Genomic DNA, 15,894 nt, shown 5'->3' with positions numbered 1-15,894 from the left:
TTGAGTGTTTTGAGTTTTTTGCCTTGGGGTTGGTTTCTAGTTTCAATCCCTTGTTGTCAGAGAAAATGCTTGATATTATATCATTTTTTTTAATTTGTTGAATCTTGTTTTGTGTCCTATCATGTGGTCTAACTCTGAAAATATTCCATGTGCCTTTGAAAAGAATGTGTATTTTTCTTCTTTGAGATGAAAGGCTTTATGTGTGTGTGTGTGTGTGTGTGTAATCAGTTAAGTCCTTTCCATCCAGAGAATTGTCCAATGCCATAATATCTTTATTGATATACTTTTTGGAATATCTGTCCATTTTTGACAGTGGGCTGTTAAAATATCCTACTCTTATTGTGCTTCTGTCAATATCTTTCTTAAAGTTCTCCAAGATTTTCTTTATGTATTTGTGTGTTCCTGTATTGGGTGCATCTATATTTACAATGTTTATGTCTTCTTGATTGATTCTTCCCTTGAAGAATAATATTCAATGATTGAGTATTATGAAGTAACCTTCTGGGTCTATTTTTATGCCTTTTTTTTGAAGTCTATTCTGTCTGGTATTAATATTGCTACCCCAGCTTTTTTTTCTGTCCATTTACTTGGAATGTTTGTTTCCAGCCCTTCACTTTCAGTCTGTGTAGGTCCTTTTTTTCTGAGGTGGGTCTCTTTTAGGAAGTATATGTGTGGGTCATGATTTATTATCTATTCAGCTATTCTATGTCCTTTGAGTGGGGCATTTAATACACTTACATGTAAGGTTATTATCGATAGGTACTTGTTCATTGCCATTTTTTGTACCTGTGTCCCCCTCTCTCTCATTGTTTCTTTTCCTGTTCTTAAAGCAGACCCTTCAGCATTTCTTGCAGAGCTGATTTGGAAGTGGTATATTTTTTGAGGCTTTTTTTCTTTCTGGGAAGCTCCTTATTTGACCTTCCATTTTAAAAAATTATAGAATGCTTCATGAATTTGCATGTCATCATTCACAAGGTCTATGCTAATCTTCTCTGTATCATTCCAATGTTAGTATATGTTCTGCAGAAGGGATCACAGCCACTGAATTCTAAAGTAAAAACACCTGTGTGTCTAGTAGATTTACCTGGGGAAATATGAATAATGCATTTTTAAGGCATGGACTAACATCAAATAAATCACTGGAGAAGCTGGGTTCAATGACACCTCTCTGTGGGGATAAAAACAAGCATTTGTATTGGACATAGAAATGCAGAGTAAGTTGCAAAATGAAAAGGCTTTTTCCATCACATAGATTTAAAAAACAACAATGCTTACTTGAAAGTCTCCTATCATCCATTCATATCAAATCATTCCTTTTATTCCAAGATTTTCTTGGTAGTTTTATTATATATAAAAGTATCCTAAAATATAATATTGAGTGTTATATAATATCAAACATTATATAATTGGAATAATTATTTGTTGCCATTTTTTTTTCACCCAATACTATGTTCCTGAGACTTATTCACAGTTTTTATGTAGCTGTCAATCCTCCATTGACACTGATGGAAACTTTTGTCTTTTTTCTGGAGATACCACAATTTATTTTTTCATTTCCCTCTTGAGGAAATTTTAATTGTTTCCTATTTGAATGTTTGTGTATGCATATGTGCATGCACACTATCACAATCCAAGCTTCCATTAGTGTTCTCCTACACATAGAAGAGCAAGTATCCCTCTGTGGAACATATGTAAATGGTGGATTTGATGGGTCATAGGGTGTCCACAACTTTAACAAAAGATGGTACCAAACTGTTCTCAGGAAGATTGTAGTAACTTACAATCTTTCTACTAACTGTTCTCATTTTTGCATATCTTTGCAAGTCCTTGATATTACCAACATGTTTAATTTATTTTAGTTCTATGAGCATGAAAAAGGTGTTTTATTTGATTTGTAGTTTTCTTATTCCTAATTTGTTTGAAGATCTTACATATATTTACTAGCCATTTGAATTTAAAATAATGTTTTGTCCTATTCAATATTTTTCCATCTGTTGGGTTGATTTCCTTTTTTCTTCTTCTTGCTAGCATTTTTGGTGTACTTTATACTAAGTCCATGTCTATTGTGTATGCTGCAAGAATCTTTTCCCACTGTCTTGTCTCTTTATTTTGTTTTATTAACATTAAATTTTAATTAAAATATAATTGAAATTTTAATCTCTTTTTTTACAGTTGTGTTTCTTTTGAATTAAAAACTCCTAACTACCCCAAAGTCACAAAGGTATTCTCATATTATCTGTTATAAACTCTATGGTTTTATATTTCACAGTTAAGCTTTTAGTCTATTCTTTACGTATGTTTGTTTCATCTGTCTGTTTTGGGTATGGTGTGAGGTAGTTTTATCTTTATATTTTTCTGTAGATGACCGATTATCCCTGAACCATTTGTTGAAAGTCCTTTGGATTGCTCTTGATCTGCATGCCAGATCTGCCTCAAATTAGGGATGCTAATATATGCACAGGTATGTTTCTAGAAGGTGTTGTTTTTTTTTTTTCCTGCCTATCCCTGTACTGATGCAACATTACTTTAGTTTGTATAGCCCTAAATAAGTCTTATTTTATGAAATGAATAATTTATCCTACATAAGAGTATATAATTTTTTTTCCTTTATAAATCTGCATGGATTTTAAAATCACCTTTTTAAGTTTCTTTGGTAGTTTCAATGGGATTGCATTGAGTTTACAAGTTCCCAGAGGGCATTACTTCTTCACAATCTAAATATGTCTCCAAGTAAAGATTCTAGTGGAGTTTTCCTTTGTAGCAAGAAGGGAACAGTGAACCATATAAGACAAACTATAGGTCCACACTAGTCAGAAAAAAAAATTAAAGGATATTTTATTGATTATGTTATTACACTTGTCCTATTTTCTTCCCTTTATCCCCCTCTACTCTGCACCCCCTTCCCACCAGCATTGGCCCCCACCATAATTCATGTTCATGAGTAATACAAATAAGTTCTTTGACTTCTAAATTTTCAGTACTATTCTTAACCTCCCCCTGTCTATTTTGGGTTTCCTAATTATGCTTCTTAGTTCCTGTAACTTTTCCCTTCATTCTCTTCCACTCCCTCACTACTGATAACCTTCCATGTGGTCTCCATTTCTGTGATTTTGTTTCTGCAAGTTGATCAGTTTGTTTTTGTTTCTTAGGTTCAGTTGACAATTGTGTTTGTTGTCATTTTACTATTCATAGATTTAATTGTCATTTTCTTAGATAACTCCCTTTAACATTTCATGAAATAAGGGCTTGGTGATTATGAACTCCTTTAACTTGTCCTTATCTGAGAAGCACTTTATCTGCCCTTCCATTCTAAATGATACCTTTCCTGGATAGAGTAATCTTGGATGTAGGCCCTTGCCTTTCATGACTTGGAATGCTTGTTTCCAGCCCCTTCTTGCCTGCAAGCTTTCTTTTGAGAAATCAGATGACAGTCTTATGGGCACTCCTTTGTAGGTAACTGTCTCCTTATCTCTTGCTGCTTCTAAGATTATGTCCTTATCTTTAATCTTGGCTAATGTAATTATGATGTGCCTTGGTGTGTTCCTCCTTGGGTCCAACTTCTTTGGGACTCTCTGAGCTTTTTGGACTTCTTGGAATTCTATTTCCTTTGCCAGATTGAAGAAGTTCTACTTCATTATTTATTCAAATGAGTTTTTAATTTCTTGGCCTTACTCTTCTTCTTCTGGTACCCCTGTGATTCAGATGTCGGAATGTTTAAAGTTTTCCTGGAGGTTCCTAAGCCCCTCTCTCTCTCTTTCTTTTTCTTTTCTTTCTTTCTTTCTTTTTTTCTTTTTTTTTTTTTTTTTTTTTTTTTGAATTCTTGTTTCTTCATTCTGTTCTGGTTGAATGTTTCTTTCTTCCTTCTGGTCCACACCATTGATATGAGTCCTGGTTTCCTTCACATCACTGTTGGTTCTCTGTACATTTTCCTTTATCTCACTTAGCATATCCTTCATTTTTTCATCTAATTTATGACCATATTCAAACAATCCTGTCAGCATCCTTATTACTGGCCTTTGAACTGTCCATTTGATAGGTTGGCTATCTCTTTGTTGCCTAGTTGTATTTTTTCTGAAGCTTTGATCTGTTCTTTCATTTGGGCCATTTTTCTTTTCTCTCAGCATACCTGTTACATAGTAAGGGGAAGCCTTAGGTGTTCACCAGGGTGAGGCAACCCACATCACTGCGATGTGATGCTCTATGTGTGGGGGGGGTGGTCAGATAGAGAACAATGCCTCTTGCTCTGCTCTCTGCTGGTTTTCAGTCACTTCTCTCAATACCCACTATCAAATTGGGCCCTTCTGGTGCTAATTCCTGGGTGGGTGGACTTGTGTACATTCTAGGACTCTGTTGGTCTCTCCAATGAACTCTCCTGGGAGACTAAGAGTTTCTCCCACTGCCCCCTCAACCCCAAACATGTTTTCAATCAGAGGTGTGAGGCTTTATTTTCCCATGCTGGAACTCTGATTTGCATAGTCTGTATTGCTCCCCAGTTGTTCCTCCTGGTTTATCTGCACATGAATGTGGGACACCCCAACCCACAATCCACTGCCTCATCAGGCCCACCAGCCACTGCCTTAACCACCAGCCACATCCTTGCCCCCTTCTGTCCTCCAGCCACTGCCTTGCCATGAGTCCTATCTGCCCAGCTGCCCATCTCTGCACCTCCTACCGGCCTGTATGAATATTTGTTCTTTAACTCCTTGGTTGTTGGACTTCTATACAACTCAATTTTCTGTCAGTTCTGGTTGGTTTTTGTTTTTAAATTTGTTGTTGTCCTTCTTTTGTTGCACAAGGAGGCACAGTGTGTCTACCTATACTTCCATCTTGGACAGAAGTCCTTCATTATTTTTTCAAATGAGTTTTCAATTTCTTGATCTTACTCTTCTCCTTCAGGTACCCTTATGATTTGGATGCTGGAAAGGTTAAAGCTTCCCCAGATGTTCCTAAGCTTCTGCTCATTTTTTAAAAAATTCTTATTTCTTCATTCTGTTCAGATTGGATGTTTATTTCTTCATTTTGTTCCAAATCATTGATTTGAGTCTTGGTTCCCTATATATTTTTCTTTATTTCACTTTGTATAGCCTACATTTCTTCCTTTATTTTGTGACCATACTCAATCATTTTTGTGAGCATCCTGATTACTAGTGTTTTGAATTGTACATCTGATAGATTGTCTATCTTTTTGCTGCTTAGTTCTTTTTATGGGTTTTTATTTTTTCTTCCATTTGGGTCATACTTCTTTGTCTCAGTGTACCTGCTACATTGTGAGAGGGGAAACCTTAGGTATTTGCCAAGGTGGGGCAACCCACTTCACTGCATTGTGGTCCAGTCTGCATGAACATTTCTTCTTTAACTCCTTGTTTGTCAGACTTCATACTGTTTCATTTTCTGACAGTTTTGGTTGTTGTTTGTTTTTAAACTACTTTTTATCCTTGTTTTGGCTGTGGAAGGTGAAAAAGTGTATCTACCTATGCCTCAATCTTGTAAGAACCTCCAGAAAACGTTATATATACTTCAGGACCCAAATAACCAGAACAAGCCTTCAGCAGTATCACAGTGTCATGATTTGGTGGAAATGGAAAAAGATATAAGAAAAAAAGCCAATATTCAAAAAAGAACAAATATCAAAGAAACAGAGATGAACATAGATTCTGTAAATTAAAAAAAAAATATTATCTTGTTCATCAAAAATTATTGTGATCATTGAAAAGACAGATGGTAAGGAGACTGCTTCAGAACAACAGGGACCCAGGGATCAGCACGGGGAGCAGGGGGTTGCAGTCCCCAGGCCCGGTGCTCCCGGGACTGCTTCAGGGCTCCCGGGAGAGGGGAGTCCCTGCTCCCTCCCCGGAATACAGGGGGTTGAGCAACACTAGGGGGACCTTGCTGCTTGAAGGCACAGAGAGGCCAATTGGACTGGGGAAAAAAATCTCCCAGGGTCCATGAACACCCACCCAGAGCTTTGGTAGAAGTGAGTACCTCCAGCCTGCACAACCAGGGGAAGCCTAGAAGTGTGCCTGCACCCCTAGCCCAGTGGGAGTGTGGATCGGTGGAAAACCCAGACATCGCAGCGCTGATCCAGGAAAGGGAGTGGACGTTCTCAGGTTTCTAGAGCCTGCAGTGTTGAAGTGTGGGAGCATGCCCCATCAGGAATCCTGACTCTTACACTGTGAACCCAGGAGGGATGCAGCACTTAGTGCATACCTAGAGCCTGGAACCCAAAAAATCGGTGGATGGGCATGCCCTTTTAAAATTCCCAGAGAGGGCATAGTGAATCCCAAAATGTCGTGGGTGCTTCCTAAGATCATAGAGCTGGAACCCTGCAGGGACCCTGGAGCCCAGAAGAACACAGCAGTGAGCTCCAGAGAGCCAGTGTGCTTGGGAGTGTCCAGGGTCTTGTAGGGGAAACTCACATTTGCCCTGGGGATAGTACCTGAGAGACTTACTGAGATTTGAATGGGAAGAGTGATAAGAATTTCAAAGGTCCCTCAGCCAGCTGAAGCCAGCAAGATCAGAAAAACTGGTCTGGCCAGTTAGAAATCAACAAGAGGTTTATTTTGTTTTGTTTTGTTTTGTTTTGTATTTGTGGCTGTTGTTGGTTGATTGATTTTATCTTGTGTTTTAAGTGACATTTTATTTTTCAATTCTTATTATTTTGTGTCTCTCAATCCCTTATGTTTCTCTTCCATTCATCCTAGTATTATTCCTTCCACTCCAAATTTATCTCTGCTGCACTCCATCTTCTGCTTTTCTTCTTTTTTTTTTTTTTGATCTTCAAGTTACTATAAATTTGTATTATCTTTTTCTCACTTTTCTGACATTTTTTATTTTAATAGTATTTTGGTATTCTTTTTCTTTCTATGTAATCTCCTTTGCTTGGCTGCCTATACTGCCATTTGATAGGTTCCCCGTGGTATCTCAGTCACAGTGTGTTGATAATTTACTATCCTTCATCTGTGTTCCATTAATACACCTCTCAAGGTTCTAAACTCTTTATTTTTGCTATCTAGATCTCATCAATTCTGCCACAAGACTGTAGCTTTACTATTAATGTTAATAAGACCTAGTTCATACAATTGTAAATACTACTCGATATCCCTACCAGATCTCAGCTCACTTTGCAATTTCCTGAACTATACTATTGTGGGGGTTGTCTATATTCTTTTACACACTACTCATATTTACTAATCTTTATTCCAACCCTACCTTAGAATCTGACCTCCCACAGCCTCACAGCTTTCTAGATCCAAATAACAATCCTTTCATCCCCAATAAGAGTCTTACTTTCTTTCCATCCTTTCTAAAACGTGGATAGTGGGGTGGAGGATCACGGTTAACACTATAAGGAGCCAAAGGATAACCCATTTCTTCTCTACTAGCTGCTAATGTAAATATCATAGTATACTGTCTAGCTGTCTTAAACCATTTTACCTTACTCCTCCAACTGATCACAAAAAAAGAGTAGGGGGGAGTTGTGAACACCAGGATACACGAAGGAGACTGCACCACTGAATCTGACAAATATTCTACCACAGAAGTTCACACCATAATCACAGGGAACCAGAACAGATCAATTTAACAAACAGAGGCTAACAAGAAGAAACCACAAACAATGAGAAAACAAAGGAACAATCCCCAATTGAAAGAATACGAGGAAGCCTCAGGAAAAAATGCTAAGTGAAATAGAGGCAACTCAACTGTCACATAGTGAGTTCAAAACGATGATTATCAGGAAGTTCAATGAACTCACAGTGAGCTATCAGAAACTAGAGGGAAGCTACAACAATCTCACTGAAAACTATATAAACATGAAAAAGGAAATAGAAACTCTCAACAAGGGCCAAGAGGAAATGAAGAATGCCATTTCTGAACTGAGGAACACAGTAGAAGGAATGAAAAGCAGGACTGATGAAGCAGAAGGTCGGATTAGTGAGCTAGAGGGCAAAGAGGAAAACAACAACCAGAAAGAGCAAGAAAAGGAAAAGAGGCTCAGAAAGAATGAAGAGGGATTAAGAGAAATGCAAGATAATATGAAATGTAACAATATCCGTATAATAGGAATACCAGAAGGAGAAGAGCAAGGGATCAAAAACCTAGTTGAAAAAGTAATGAAGGAAAACTTCCCTAATTTGATGAGAGAAAAAGTCACACAAATCCAGGAAACACAGAGAGTCCCAATCAAGAGGAACCCAAAGAGATCCCACCTCAAGACACATTATAATTAAAATGGCAAAATTTCAAGACAAAGAGAGAATCTGAAAGACAGGAAAGGAGAAACAGGAAGTAACATACAAGGGAGCCTCAATAAGGCTAACAGCTAACTTCTCAATGGAAACACTTCAAGGCAGAAGAGAATGGCAAGAAATACTCCAAGTAATGAGAACCAGAGGTCTGCAACCAGGGCTACTTTACCCAGCAAGGCTCTCAATCGAGATAGAAAGCCAAATAAGAAGCTTCTCAGACAAAGGAAGTCTAAAAGAATACACCTCCACCAAACCAGCTCTGCAAGAGATTCTAAAGGGACTGTATTAAGGAAGGGAAGGAAGAGAGAGAGAGAGGAACACATGAACATAAAAGACAATGAATAAATACCTATCAATAATAACCTTAAACGTAAATGGATTAAATGTTCCAATCAAAAGACATAGAATAGCTGAATGGATAAGAAAAAATCACCCACATATATGCTGCCTACAAGAGACCCACCACAGGATAAAAGACCTGCACAACCTGAAAGTGAAGGGCTGGAAACAAATCTCCCAAGCAAACGCACAAGAAAAAAAAAGCCGGGGTAGCAATACTCATATCTGGCAAAATAGACTTCCAAAAAAGTTCCATAAAGAGAGACCCAGAAGGTCACTTCATAATACTCAAGGGAAGAATCCACAAAGAAGACATAAATATTGTAAATATATATGAACCCAACATAGAAGCACCTAAATACATAAAGAAAATCTTAGAGGACTTCAACAAAGATATGGATAGCAACACAATTATAGTGGGGGATTTTAACACCCCACTATCAAAAATGGACACATGATCCAAACAAAATATCAACAAAGATATTGTGGCATTGAACAATACCCTTGATGAAATGGACTTTACTGATATATACAAAACCCTCCATCCAAAAGAAGCTAAATACATATTCTTTTCAAATGTACATGGAACATTTTCATACATTGACCACATGATAGAACACAAAAAAATCCTCAAGAATTTCAAGTAAATTGAAATCATACCAAGCATTTTCTCAAACCACAAGGAAGTGAAGTTAGAAACCAACCCAAAGGAAAAAAAAAAAAAAACACTCAAATTCATGGAGATTAAACAGTATGCTATTAAACAATGAATGGGTCAAAAATGATATTAGGGAAGAAATCAAAATGTTTCTGGAAACAAATGAAAATGAACTCACAACAACCCAAAACTTATGGGACACAGCCAAGGCAGTCCTGAGAAAGAAGTTCATAGCGAAACAGGCCCACCTAAAGAAGTTAGAAACATTCCAGACAAACAACCTAACCCTATGTCTACAAGACCTCCAGGAACAACAACAAAGACAGCCGAGAGCAAGCAGAAGGGAGGAAATAACCAAGGTCAGAGGAGGATTCAATGACATAAGGACTAAAACCACAATTCCAAGGATCAATGAATCCAAGAGCTGGTTCTTTGAAAAGATACACAAAACTGACAAGCCTTTAAGCACACTCATCAAGAAAAAAAGAGAGAAGACCCAAATAAACACAATTAGAAATGAAAGAGGAGAGATTACAACAGATACCACAGAAATACAAAGGATTGTAAGAAATTACTACAAAGAACTGTATGCCAGGAAATTTGAAAACCTAGGTGAAATGGACAAATTTCTAGAAACACATAATCTTCCAAACCTCAATGAAAAAGAAGCAGAAAGCCTGAACAGGCCAATAACAACAAAAGAAATTGAAGCTGTAATCAAAAAACTCCAAACAGGCAAAAGCCCTGGGCCAGATGGTTTCTCAGGAGAATTCTACAAAGCATTTAAGGAAGAGCTAATCCCTATTCTTCAAAGACTATTCCAAAAATTCCAAAAAGATGGGAGACTCCCAAACTCTTTTTATGAGGCCAACATCATCCTAATTCCAAAATCAGATAAGACACACCAAACAAAGAAAACTGAGGGCCAATATCAGTGATGAGCATTGATGCTAAAATCCTCAACAAAATACTGGCAAACCGCATCCAACAATACACTAAAAAGATCATACACCATGACCAAGTGGGATTCATTCCAGGGATGAAAGGATGGTACAATGTTCACAAATCAGTAAATGTAATACATCACATAAACAAAAGCAAAGACAAAAACCACATGATCATATCAGTAGATGCAGAAAAAGCATTTGACAAGGTACAGCACCCATTTATGATAAAAACACTCAGCAAAGTGGGAATACAGGGAGCATTCCTTAACATAATAAAGGCCATATATGAGAGACCTACAGCCAACATCATTGTCAATGGGCAAAAATTAAAATCTTTTCCACTAAGAACAGGAACAAGACAAGGCTGTCCACTTCCACCACTTCTATTCAATATAGTACTGGAAGTTTTAGCCACAGCAAACAGACAGGAAAAAGAAATAAATGGCATCCAATTTGGAAAAGAGGAAACAAAACTGTCATTGTTTGCAGATGACATGATAGTGTCCATAGAAAATTCTATAGACTCCACCAAAAAACTGCTTGACCTAATACATGAATTTGGCAAAACAGGGGGATACAAAGTCAATATCCAGAAACCAAAGGCATTTCTGTACATCAACAATGAAACAGCAGAAGCAGAGATCAAGGAAAAAATCCCATTTGAAATAGCAAAAAGAAAAATAAAATATCTAGGAATAAACCTAACCAAAGAGGCAAAAGACATGTATTCAGAAAACGACATAACACTGAGGAGAGAAATCAAGGAAGACACAGACAAATGGAAACATATACCATGTTCATGGATTGGAAGAATTAATATCATCAAAATCTCCATACTACCCAAAGCAATTTACACATTCAATGCAATTCTTATTAAAGTACCAAAGGCATATATCACAGACATAGAACAAACATTTCAAAAATTTATGTGGAATCATAAAAGACCCTGAATAGCTGCTGCAATTTTGAGAAAGAAGAGTAAAGTAGAAGGGATCACAATACCTGACACGAAACTATACTACAAGGCCACTGTAATCAAAACAGCCTGGTACTGGCATAAAAACAGGTACATGTACCAATGGAACAGAACAGAGAGCCCAGAAATAAACCCAAGTCTCTATTGTCAATTAATATTTGACAAAGGAAGCAGCAACATAAAATGGAGTAAAAATAGCCTCTTCAACAAATGGTGTTGGGAGAACCGGACAGCCACGTGCAAACAAATGAAACTCAAGCACCAACTTACACCATATACAAAAATAAATTCAAGGTGGATAAAGAACTTAAATATAAAATGTGACACCATTAAAGTCCTAGAGGAGAATGTAGGTAGGAAAATCTCAGATATTTCATGAAGAAACTTTATTATTGACTTGTCCCCTAGAGCAAGGAGCATAAAGGAAAGAATAAACAAATGGGACCTCATTGAAATTAAAAGCTTCTGCACAACTAAAGAAAACAGTATCAAAATTAAAAGAGAACCAACTGTATGGGAAAACATATTTGCCAATGATACCTCAGACAAGTGTTTAATCTCCAAAATATATAAAGAACTTACATGACTCCACTCTAAGAAGACAAGGAATCCAATTAAAAAATTGACAGAGGACTTGAACAGACACTTCTCAAAGAAGGACATACAGAAAATCCAAAGACATATGAAATGATGTTCAATATCGCTAGCTATCAGAAAGATGCAAATGAAAACCACAATGAGATACCACTTCACACTGGTCAGAATGGCCATCATAAACAAAGCAACAAACAACAAGTGTTGGAGAGATTGTGGAGAAAAGGGGTCCCTAGTGCACTGTTGGTGGGACTGCAGACTGTTACAACTACTATGGAAGGCACTGTGGAACTTCCTCAGAAAATTAAAAATGGATCTGCCTTTTAACCCAGCAATTCCACTGCTGGTACTCTATCCTAAGAATACTAAAACACCAATCCAAAACAACATATGCATCCCAATGTTCATAGCAGCACAATTTGCAATAGCTAGATGCTGGAAGCCACCTAGTTGCCCATTAGTAAATGAATGGATAAAAAACCTATGGTACATTTACACAATGGAATTCTATGCAGCAGGAAGAAAGAAGGAGCTCTGACCCTTTGCAACAGGTTGGATGGAGCTGGAAGACATTATGCTAAGCGAAATAAGCCAGGCAGTGAAAGAAAAATACCATATGATCTCACCGTTAACAGGAACCTAAAGAACAAAACAAAGAAACAAGCAAAATATAACCAAAGACACTGAAATAGAGGATAGGCTGACAGTGACCACAGGGGAGAGAAGAGGGAATTTCAGGGGACAATGGGAAGGGTTTACAGGAACAAATATAAAGGATACTTGGACAAGGGGGAGGGTGGTAATGGGAGGGAAGTGGGGATAGTTGGGAAGGGGGCTGGATCAGGAGGAAAAGGGAGAAAACTGTACTTGAACAATGATTAAAATAAAATGAAAACATAATAATAAAAAAGAAAAAATATTATCTTGTGAAATAAAACCTTTTTTTATAAATCATAAATATCAAATAAATTTGTATAAATCAAACTAAATTTAGGATGTATTATTTACTTTTCTGGAAATCATTTCCAAAGACGATGTCCACAAAAAATATTATTTTTCAATACATTATATAATATTATAATTTTTAAATGTTTGAAAATTGTGCCTGTGGTTGGTGGATGTTTCATTTTGTGGCAGGAGAATTTACTTAATCTTCATGAATTTTTTTGTCCTTTTTTGCCAATTGGGACTAATATAATCCAATTTATGAAAGTGTGACAGAATCTAAGGTAGATAACATGTTAATGTTTTCAAATGCTTCTTAGCTATAGGGTGTTTTTGTTCAAATGCCTCCTCCATGAAAGCTCAGTGTGTATATTTGTGATAAATAGGTTTGTATATGTTTAGTCATGCCTCTGCCCCTCTCCTGTTCGCTATGACATAAGTATCATCCAGAGCTTCTTGGAATTTGTTGTGTAAAAGAATCAGGTAAAGAAGTAGAAATCAGGGTACAAAAAGGAGAAAAAATACAGAAGCTGGTGAATTTAAGTAATTTAAGGAGAAAATATAAAATTATCGGTCAAAAATAAAAAAAAGACATATCAAGAAAATAAAAGAGGCAGTGAAGAAAAGAAAAAAAAATCATTCTGTATTGAGAAGAGACTTTTTATGAGTTTTACCAGCCAGGGCCAAAACATGAGTTTTAAAGAAAATATGTGTGTGTGTTTATATACGTATATGACTTTCTTAGAACATCATTTGACTAAGCGAAGTAAAAATTTAAATATTCTTGTAATCAGATTCTCTGTCTTTGATTCTGGTTCTCTGCCAGAAGGAGACCTCAAAGTAACTGATTCTTATACGGTTTACATAAGAAACTCATGAAGACAAAGCTGCTTTTGTTGAATAGTGAATGAGGATTCAAGGAAGGTCTTCTGAGAAGCTGCTGAAAATGCTTGAAACTCCTTAAGACACAGAGATATACTTGAAAACATTTTGTAAACTTGAAAATGACATGCACATGAGACATGATCAATTATGAGAATACTGTTAACAAAGCATTATTAGGTGCCCATTATGTGCTTCTTTATGTGCCTGTTAAAATGCAGACTCCTAAGCCTGTCAACCTTAATCAACTCTACCAGATTCTACCTCTTCAACAGGTTCCTTATATCGCATTTATATGCCTCAAACTTTGAGAGCCACAGTATTTGTGGAACAGGGAATTCAAAAGCTGACAAGGAAGACTTACTTGCACAGGTCTATATTCCCATATACACAAGCAAAGTTTTGTTTTTTTGTTTGTTTGTTTGTTTACATGTCTTGAAATAAGTGTTAACTTCACTTGGCTCAAATGAAAAATATATTTTTTCCTTGGTTCTTAATGTCCTGGTAAAAGCAAAGAGTCATTACTGGAATCTGAGAGTACATTTGTATATGGGGTCTGAATCTGTCTTTTGATTTGCACGTGTAATTTAATTTGTCAAATGTAAAATTATTTTGTTGTTATTTATAAAATTATTAAAATTATCTTGCCCTTAAACCAGTAAAACCAACTTTTTGGTTTAATTACAATTTGTGAACATTGGGGAAAAAATGGATTAGTGAAGTATTCCTTCTTTCCTTTCTCTCTCTCCTTCTAAATTTGAGTGTCTCTACTTTATATAATCTATCAGAGAACTTTTTAAACTATCATAAAACTTCTGCCATAACCAAGAACACTGCACTCTAGTGTCTGAAGAGACAAATTTAGCTGAAGTGAGTATAGTTGGCTCTATATAGCTGCATGGAATTGCCTGACCATGTGGTCTTGGCAGAGGTTAATTTATGGTTGCTTCATTTCTTCTAGTCCTCTCACCCACATAATTCCATAAATTTTGGGAAGAAATTTGGAGAACCACTTACTTACTTAACTGAGCCCTGTGACATCATTAAAAGAAATCAGGAGTGTGAGCAACATTCAGCAAACACCACGATTTGAGCCATACCTTACTCTGGAATATATATACATATTTTTTTCTAGTACTTTTGAACTTTGACTAAGAATTACATGGCATTTAAAACACAACTTGTTTAGTAGCATAGTGAAATCACATGAATTGATTTGTACTTGATGTTTTTCAAATTTCGGTCAGGAAATTAAAAAAAAAAGTTTGCATCAGGTAAGAGAGTGTCAAACTGTCTATATCAAAAATAATAAGAAAACTGTTTTTCATTAATATCTTAAAATTTAGTTAGAGATACTATCAGACCTGCAAATCAAATCATTAGAGGTTAAAAGCTTTAAACTTACATGAAACTTTAGTGTGAATATGGAAGTGATTTTGTAAAATCCTTTTTAGTTATTCTCTCTACCTGCTCTAAACCCCCATTTATGTAGCATATGGTGCCACCATGAAACAAGAGTTTCAAGGGTTCCTTGGTTTCTTTTATTTGTGTATTTCTTTTCCTCCAGAAAATGGTGGAAACAAAAATCTCTAAAAGATTTGAACACTTTTAGTTCTGTTGAGTTACCAATAAGCTTTTTCCTTTGTTTTTAATCACTCACCTAAATTTTTATTTCCTAAATTTAGGCTAGAAAATGAACAGGAGAAAAGCATTTTTATGGAAAAGTATCCAATACCACTTCACAATATATGTAGTGGGAGGTTTTCACAAACCAATTATTGTCTTTACATTCAGAGGGCTAATAGAGTTGACCTCTTAAGTAACTAGCATTTTCCAGTAGCAAGTAAATTTCACAGTAGAAGATTTGCTGGTAAAACTATGGAACCAGTGTGCCACCTACTGCTATTTCCACATGTTGCAGTTTACTAAGAAAAGAAAAGGAAAAAAAAAAAAAAAACACTTGGAAATTCATTTCAGCAGACTGACTCAGAAAAGATTCTCATACAATATTAAACTTTGCTGCTTATTCTAAATATCATTCACTATTTATGAAAATAATTAACTTATTCATGGTCTCCAAAATGTCCTTTATTAAACCATCTATCTAATTTGTTAATACCAAGTAATCAGGCACAAGATGGCAGAGGAGGGAGTGGAAGCCACACTACCTAACCTCTTCCCAGGATCAATCTGGAATTACAACTAAATTGTGGAGAAATCACAAGGAACAAACAATTGAACAATAGCAAAAGAGAAGGGTTATAACCTTGGACAGACAAAAGAATCAGCTTCATCATGGCCTGACTG

The 15,894-nt window shown here is 36.3% G+C and overlaps 1 non-coding gene across 1 annotated transcript; it reads right to left on the bottom strand.

Annotated features, from left to right (window-relative positions):
- Positions 1 to 930: 930 nt before the first annotated feature.
- On the bottom strand, positions 931 to 1,034 carry LOC114507124. Its single transcript, XR_003685401.1, has one exon. It is a non-coding gene; the product is annotated as a U6 spliceosomal RNA (small nuclear RNA).
- Positions 1,035 to 15,894: the final 14,860 nt, after the last annotated feature.

This window comes from Phyllostomus discolor, chromosome 9 (assembly GCF_004126475.2).
Source record: "Phyllostomus discolor isolate MPI-MPIP mPhyDis1 chromosome 9, mPhyDis1.pri.v3, whole genome shotgun sequence".
In the NCBI taxonomy this organism is placed as follows: Eukaryota; Metazoa; Chordata; class Mammalia; order Chiroptera; family Phyllostomidae; genus Phyllostomus; species Phyllostomus discolor.
The sequence above is the reverse complement of the archived record's forward strand: the minus strand, read 5'-3'. Positions and strand labels throughout refer to the sequence as shown.